The 8341-nt window shown below is 52.9% G+C and overlaps 2 long non-coding RNA genes across 2 annotated transcripts; both read right to left on the reverse strand.

Annotated features, from left to right (window-relative positions):
• Positions 1-2544: 2544 nt before the first annotated feature.
• LOC127028502 (uncharacterized) lies at positions 2545-2991 on the reverse strand. Its single transcript, XR_007768009.1, has 4 exons — positions 2957-2991; positions 2834-2874; positions 2696-2749; positions 2545-2598 (listed from the first exon to the last, which is right to left on the reverse strand). It is a non-coding gene; the product is annotated as an uncharacterized LOC127028502 (long non-coding RNA).
• Positions 2992-3832: 841 nt separating this feature from the next.
• On the reverse strand, positions 3833-8130 carry LOC127028501 (uncharacterized). The gene is made up of 3 exons (XR_007768008.1): positions 8019-8130; positions 7675-7739; positions 3833-3876 (listed from the first exon to the last, which is right to left on the reverse strand). It is a non-coding gene; the product is annotated as an uncharacterized LOC127028501 (long non-coding RNA).
• Between the last annotated feature and the right edge of the window lie 211 nt (positions 8131-8341).

Genomic DNA, 8341 nt, shown 5'->3' on the forward strand with positions numbered 1-8341 from the left:
GGGCCGGGGGGAGTGTGCAGAGGATGGATCCCACATCCCTTGCTCAGGCTCTGCTCTGGGATGTTTCCCTCCCTTCCCCCGCTGGGAGGGACTCCCCAGGGCAACAAACGTCCCCGCTCCCTCTCGGCCCCGGACTCTCCCCCCAAGACAGCCCTTGCTGCGCACCTGCGGGGCAACTGCTGCAGACAGAGCCCGGAGCCTCCAGGCACAGGGCCAGCCATGCAGGGACACGGCGCAGGGGGGGGCAGGAGCCGCCCCGGACACGGGGCCGGGGGGGGGGCGGGCGGAGCCACCCACGGACACGGGGGCCGGGGGGGGGGGGCAGGAGCCACCCACGGACACGGGGCCGGGGGGGGGGTGGGGGGCGGGAGCCACCCACGGACACGGGGGCCGGGGGGGGTGGGGTGGGTGGGAGCCACCACGGACACGGGGCCGGGGGGGGGGGGGGGGCGGGAGCCACCCACGGACACGGGGCTGGGGGGGGGTGGGGGGCGGGAGCCACCCACGGACACGGGGCCGGCGGGGGGGGGGGCGGGAGCCACCCACGGACACGGGGGCCGGGCGGGGGGGGGGCGAGAGCCACCCACGGACACGGGGGCCGGGCGGGGGGGGGGGGGCGGGAGCCACCCACGGACACGGGGCCGGGCGGGGCGGAGCTACCACGGACACGGGGCCGGGCGGGAGCCACCCACGGACACGTGGGCCGGCGGGGGGGGCGGGAGCCACCCACGGACACGGGGGCCGGGGGCGAGAGCCACCCACGGACACGGGGGCCGGGGGGAGGGGGGCGGGGGCGAGAGCCACCCACGGACACGGGGGCCGGGGGAGGGGGCGGAGCCACCCACGGACACTGGGGCCGGGGGAGGGGGCGGGGGGCGAGAGCCACCCACGGACACGGGGGCCGGGGGAGGGGGCGGGGGGCGAGAGCCACCCGACACGGGGGCCGGGAGGGGGGGGCGGGAGCTACCCACGGACACGGTGGCGGGGGAGGGGAGGGAAGGGGGGGGCGGGCGCCACCACGACCCGGGGGCCCGGGGGACATGCTTTGGGGAGTGGTCCCCCAAACAGTTGCAGCTCCCTCAGCCCCTCTCTTGTAAGCTGGCAAACTGCTGCGCCGGGAGGCGGGGCGGGGGCAGTGTGCCAGAGGACGGTGCCACATCCCTTGCTCAGGCTCTGCTCTGGGATGTTTCCCCCTCCGTTCCCACGCTGGGAGGGGCTCCCCAGGGCAAAACGTCCCCGATCCCTCTCGGCCCCGCACTCTCCCCCCCACACGGCCCTTGCTGCCGCACCTGCGGGCAACTGCTGCAGAGAGAGCCCAGAGCCTCCAGACATAGGGCTGGCCCCTTACGGTGATATTCTTAGCCACGGCAGGCAAAGCTGGGCTGGGGGGATCTGCTGAGCATCACAAGACACTTACACCACCGCATCTGAAAAACAAAAATCCCAAACTATAGTTCAGCATATTAAAATAACACGTCTTGCTTGCCTCCTCAACAAAATTGGAAGTGAAGCATAAAACTTTAAAGAGTGAAATAAAAAATAAAGAATAAATCTCAGTAATTCACTTTATACTAAAAAGTGTGCTATGTTATATACATCCAATAAAGAACCTATACTATAAAAGTATTTGATTTTCCTTGCATTAGTTTAACTTGCATAGCTGTGAATTGATACCATTAAATTACCTGTCTCCAACATACACAGCTATAAGTTGACTAGGGTTTTTTTTGTGTTACATAGTTAGGATGGACATCTGGCAGCTGCACTGCCCAAGAAGATGCTACCGAAATGCCAGGGAAATGCACCATTGAAAGCCAGACAGAAATAAAGTAACTTCAGAGCACTCCGTCAAAAGATCAGGGAAAAAAAAACCCGTAACATTCAGTTGCCCGTCTTTTCAAGATTTAGACAAAATACCTAACCGCTTAAGTACACCTAAATTACATGCTACAGCTGTTGCAGTTACAGTTTAAACAATGCAAGTCAATTTGCAAGTTATACAATTTAACTTTTTTAAAGTTTCATTTCTTACAAAAAAACCAGTGAGCTAGAAGTAAAACCATATAGGGGATCTTCTGAAAAAAAAAAGAAAAAAAAAATCCAGTCTCCAGTGCTGCAATACATAAGGCTATGAAAAAGGATTGGCAGATTTGCTAATGCTCTTGGCTTTACCGAAGCACGCTGAGGAACATGTTTTATGATATCTCAACTGTTACAACTGAGAACCCAAAGACCAGCAATGCCATCGACTTTTGGAAAGACTTGTTGTGCTTGGGTCTTTGGAAGGAAGTAAATTTTTTTTTTTTTTTTTTTTTTTTTAGAGAGTGAAAAGTCTTGCTGCTGGTGACTTCTACTGACAATTTACATCACCTCTGAAGAGCCACTCTGATGGAAGTTCAATAAAATGCAACTTCTTTGAACGAGAAAGATTTCGCTTTGGAAAATTTCTTTCCAACTGAAGTCAAAATACACACTGTAGGGCAGTGGTCTCCAGTCCTCAACTTAGCTGTCAGACGGCAGGGTCTGAATCCATCCTCAGCAAAAAAACACATCAGTGAACCAGGATATTCCTGCAGTTGCCAGGTTCCTCTTCATCATCTGGAAAAATACCAGTGCCAGCAGTAAGCATGGCGCCGTCACACAGACCTCTTCCACAACGCCCTCCTCCTCAAAAGCAACGTGGCCTTCTGCTCACCTGCTCTGCAGGAATTCCAGCGTCGGACGCTGCGGCCGTCATCGCTCGTGGCACCTAAGATACCAAAAGACAAAAAGCTACCGTTTGCTTGTGAGAAATCACCAGCCCCATGCTCCTCCTCTCTACCTCCCAGCTCACCTCAAAGGCTCATCCAGTTCCAAAGGCTGCCTGTATGGCGCCTGCGAGACCAAGAGAAACGCTTAACCAAGTTGCCATATAATACTTTGCTATTAGACACCGACCCGCCAACAACCGCCTCACCTTCTCGGACCGCTCCTCAGCACGCAGCTTCGCCCTCTGAGCCTCTTGCAGCATCTGAAAAAAACCAAAGCAAAGATACATGCTGAGTATCCTGGTTTCGGCTGGGACAGAGTTAACTCTCTTAATAGCTGGTACAGTGGTGTTTTGGATTTAGTGTGACAATACTGTTGATAACACCCTGATGTTTTAGTTGTTGCTAAGTAGCACTTATCTTAAGCCAAGGACTTTTCAGTTTCCCATGCTCTGCCAGCAAGCAGGTGTGCAAGAAGCTGGGAGGGAGCACAGCTGGGGCAGCTGACCTGAACTAGCCAAAGGGGTGTTCCATAGCATGGAACGTCACACCCAGTACATAAACAGGGGGGAGCTGGCCGGGAGGCGCGGATTGCGGGCTCTGGCATCGGTCAGCGGGTGGTGAGCAATTGCATTGTGCATCACTGGGGTTTTTTTCCTTCCCCCCCCTCCTTTTTTGTTCTATTCCTTTCATTATTATTATTATTGTTGTTAGTATTATATTTTACTTTAGTTATTAAGCTGTTCTTATCCCAACCACGAGTTCTGCCTTCTTTCCCTCCCCATCCCACCAGGAGCAAGTGGGGGGGGACGACAGGGAGTGAGGGAGCGGCTGTGTGGTCCTTGGCTGCTGACTGGGGTTAAACCATGACACTGAGATATTGCCCAAAACCACGGCCTGTCCGCACCGATTCCCATCTCCCGCTCCTTTACCTCGGCCGCTCGCCCACACTGCCTCTGCTTTACAGGTTGCCAAGTTGAGGCTCTGGGTACCACCTGTAAAACACAAACAACAAGGCATGCTTCTAACTTCACCAACACTACAACACCTAAAAAATAACTGCTCTTCACCCAACCGACATGGCTCACCTTGCCCGAATCAGCTCTGGTGCCAATATCCCGCTTTGCACCTTCTGTAGGTAGCTAGGGTCTGGCGGCCGGAAGATATCGCGCTGTACGGAAAAGTAGGGTCCCTCTCCAGATAGCCAATAGCGTTTTAGTTTATGGTGTAAACAGACGGAAGTGACATTTGTAAACCTGAGCTTATATTGCTGTTCTACTCACTAATAAATGCCATTTGCCGTCCCATTGTGTGTCTGTGAGCTGATGGCCCGAGCGGCCTGGGGTTGGTCGCCGTGCCGTTCCTGAACCAGGTCGCCACGCCTACGAAGCAACAAGTGGTGCCGAAACCCGGGAAAGCCTGGAAATCGGGTGAACGGCGGCCGGAGCGGCAGGACCAGCCCGGCGGGAGGACGCTCCCGGACCAACAAGGAGGATGGAAGCCCTTGTGAAGGTCGTATCAGAATTACATAAGCAGTGGGGTATTGATTGTAAACTCAAAGATTTTATTCTCACGGTTGCGAGGCTTTTGCAAATTGGGTCATTGACCAGCCGGTGGATATTCTCACCCGAAGTGTGGATGAGTGCACAAAGCGTTAGCCGAGGAGACGATGTCCTCGGGTTGTGGGAAAAACCTGGGTCGTGGGGAAAGTCGTACAGGCTCTGCAGAGGGCCATGCAGGACCGGGAGACCTGGAGGGCGGCGGGGAGCTGTTTGTTGGCCACCCCGGTAGGGAGTCGTGGCAGCCACGCGGACTTTGCACCCCCTGACGATGACGATTTTGCTGGGCCTGGAGATCGGCAGGAGGGTGGCGCGTCCCCTCGATTCCCGGACCCCAACCCGCACCCCGACCCGCTTACGGAGGGACAGAAACGAGCCAAATCCTTCTGGGGTGGGTTGGCCGAGGGGCCAGGGGTGCCGCGGAGAGGCCGGAATCTGAGGAAGTCTGGGCTGACACCGCCATATGCGCCCACATGGGCGCCGAGCACAAAGGGGAAGGGCGGGACGAAGATGCCTTTGGCGGGAACAGGGAGGAAGCGCTAGTAAGCGCACGCCGCCGGGAAGGAGAGGGGAACGTGAGCGAAGGGCGGAAAGCCAATCAGAAGAAATGCCCTTATAGGGTAACACCTCGCCGAGAGGGCGGGGCGAACCAAGAGGGCGAGACGACAAGAGGGAGGGCGAGCCAAGAGGGAGGGAACGGCCGCCCGCAAGGGAAGCAGGCGGGGCCGGAGCCCCAAAAAGGTACTGAAACCGGAAGTAACCAGTCAGTCGAGTTCCGACTCCGGATCAGACACTAGCTGGGACGCGTGGCTTGCAACGATTCAAACTTAGAGGAAGGAGAGACGGAAATAAACAAAGTTAAGAACCGAATATCCCTGTTCAAATTAAAGAGAAATCGCGAGGAGAAATCCCTCTCACGGATTGGAGGAAAATAGAATTGCGTGCGCCGGTTGGGCCCCATCGGCCGCGCTAGCGTTCCCGGTCCGGGTGATGGATGGGGGACAGGGGTCCACTCGCCAATAACCCTAAGGATATACAAGCGTTGTTGGCGATCGCGGATAAAGGGGCTTAATTCTGCCATGGTCTCCACCCTCATAGATGGTGTCTTTGGGGGAGACGATATGCTCCCGTTCGATATAAACAAACTTGTAGATTGATCTTTGATGGGGCAGGAATGATCGTTTTTAAACAAATGGGAGGACAACTGTGCAAGGCAACTGGCCCAAGTAACTGGAGCAGATCATCCACTGCATGGCTCCGCCTGCAGCGGTTAATGGGCCAGACCCTATAATGATTACCCCCCAGGCCCAAGCCCAGGGCTACGGGCATGAAGTTATGGCAACTACTCGTGCGGCCAGAGAAGCTATTCGCACAGCCTCTAGAGTTATTGCCAAGCCATCGTCATGGTCCACAATAAACAAAGTGAAAGTGAGAGTTTTACACAATTTGTAGATCGTCTCCAAGCAGCGGTCGACTGTTCGGCCCTGCCTGCGGAGGCAAAAGGCCCAGTTGTAGCCGAATGTTTACGTCAGCAGTGTAATTCGACAACCAAAGAAATTCTGCGATCACTACGGCGGGGTCAAGCATCGCGGACATGATTCAGCATGTCGCGAAGGAAGAGCATCTAACCCGATCCAGGTGGCTGTTCGAACCATAATAGATAATGTGATGACATGTTTTTGTGAGTTTTTGTTCACAGGATTGGATCATCGGTCGCCCGTAACCCGTCACCCCGGGTGACAAGAGAAGATGACAAGTTGGCAAGCGTCTGTCCAAGCCTAGGAGTTCCGCACTGGCAGAACCAGACAACGGCAACTAGCCTCCGCAAGGGGGGGCTACGATGCCTTGTGTGATCTTGATTTTGGAGCTTGTCAGTATAGGACAGGCAGAAGCAGATTACTATCACCATCAGCCATTCAAATGGACCCTTGCCGTGGGAGGATCAGCACGTGATAAGGAAAATGTTACAGCAGGACCTCCTAGCTTCACTGTCGCACTATGCAGCATGATAACCACACCCCTTGTTTGGAAAAAATGCCCTATTACCTTTGTCCCGCATCTAATCCAGGAAAGGGTACTGTAACTATCCTAACCAGTATTATTGTGCATATTGGGATTGTGTTACTGTCGCTTCTGCTTGGACCCCTATTTCCCGAGATAAATATCTATCAATATCAAGGGGACCACGAGGTTGTATACCAGGTGGGTTTGTTCCACCATGGGAGTTACACCTTGTTTGTCGTTGAAAAACTTGATAATTCCTCAGAATATTGTATCCAGGTATCTATAGTCCCTAAAATCTTTTCCATCCTGAAGTCTTTGTCTACGATTTATAGTTACTCCAGAACATTATCTGTCAAAACGAACCTTTACAGCACTACAATAGCTACTCTAATGCATGGGAGGGGCGGGAATAGGTACAGGAGGCATCCTTGGTACATCAAGTAAAGAATTTAGTGCCTTGAGGATGGCAGTAGATGAGGACCTGGCTAGAATTGAACAATCATACAAAACCGAAGGGATTAGACCCGATGTTCTGCAACAAAGGGGGTTATGTGCTGCATTAAGAGAAGAGTGTGTGTAAGAGACACTATGGCCAAACTGCGAGAAGGATTGGAAAAACGGAAAAGGGAACAAGAGGCACAACAAAGTTGTTTGTTTCATGGTTTAACCATTGCGCATGGCTGACCACCCTGATCTACCTTGAGGGCAATCGCGAATGATTCTGATAGCCCTGATCTTTGGACCCTGTATTAAACAGGCTCGTGTCGTTTGTTAGGAGCCGGTTAGAAAAAGTTAACTCATGTTAATAGAATAATTTTGTTCAAAATTTCCTTTAGCTATCCCCAGTATACCCTGTTACTCCTAGTTACCCCCAGTTACCTCTTGCTAGCGTGCCTTATGTTTTCTATTCAAGTTTGTGATATAATTTTAAGATTTTTAAAGATGATATATATATTCTTTACAGATTGTTATATTTTAGCCAATTTTAATTACTCATAGGGAGGGAGAAATGTAGGTAGCTAGGGTCTGGCGGCCGGAAGATATCGCGCTGTACGGAAAAGTAGGGTCCCTCTCCAGATAGCCAATAGCGTTTAGTTTATGGTGTAAACAGACGGAAGTGACATTGTAAACCTGAGCTATATAATGCTGTTCTACTCACTAATAAATGCCATTTGCCGTCCACCACATTGGTGTCTGTGAGCTGATGGCCCGAGCGGCCTGGGTTGGTCGCCGTGCCGTTCCTGAACCAGGTCGCCACGCCTACGAAGGCAACACCTTCAAAATAAAAAAAAGTAACCCAAAACCTATAAGCTAGTCATAAGCCACTAGTCACATCTTCCCTCCAACACCACTCACCGCCTCACCTTCTTACAGCGCTCCGCTCGCCTCTCCTCTGTTGCCCTTTGGCACACAGCTCGTCCCGCTGCATCTGCAAAAACAATATCGAACACGTCACCCGGATGCTGACCAACAGCTTAACAATTCCAGCGGTCTCATTTCCATTTAGGAATACCATCTAGATTCCAACAACAGCCTGCCATTAAAAACACAAAAGTAGTTCGCATTATGCGATAAGCGGAGGCACACAAGACCCTCGGTATAGCTACCGATGTGCTCGCCTAACACAAAAACAACCATGGGAACATCAAGACCTGAATAACATACGGTATAGCACACAGAAAACAAGCGACCCAAACTACCTCCTTACCTACAAAGCCCCTAAGGGAATTACAGTGGCAGTTGGCCAATGGAAAAACCACGACGGCGTGACACGGTGACGCAAAGATCTAAAATGGACACCTTACGACTACAGAAACTGGTGCTAAAAACAATAGATAAACAAGAACAAGAGAACATAACTGCCATGACTGACGCTAGAGCAAACCTCAGTGGACACTTCAGGAAAAAGGCAAAACTGGAATAACAGAAAAAGCTTGCGTGCCCGAGACTGCGATAAAAGATGACCCCTGGCTGCAGACTGTTACGAGCACAAATAATACACATCCTCTTCTCCAAAACATTCCAGGGAAG

Source organism: Gymnogyps californianus, unplaced genomic scaffold (assembly GCF_018139145.2).
Source record: "Gymnogyps californianus isolate 813 unplaced genomic scaffold, ASM1813914v2 HiC_scaffold_338, whole genome shotgun sequence".
Lineage (NCBI taxonomy): Eukaryota > Metazoa > Chordata > Aves > Accipitriformes > Cathartidae > Gymnogyps > Gymnogyps californianus.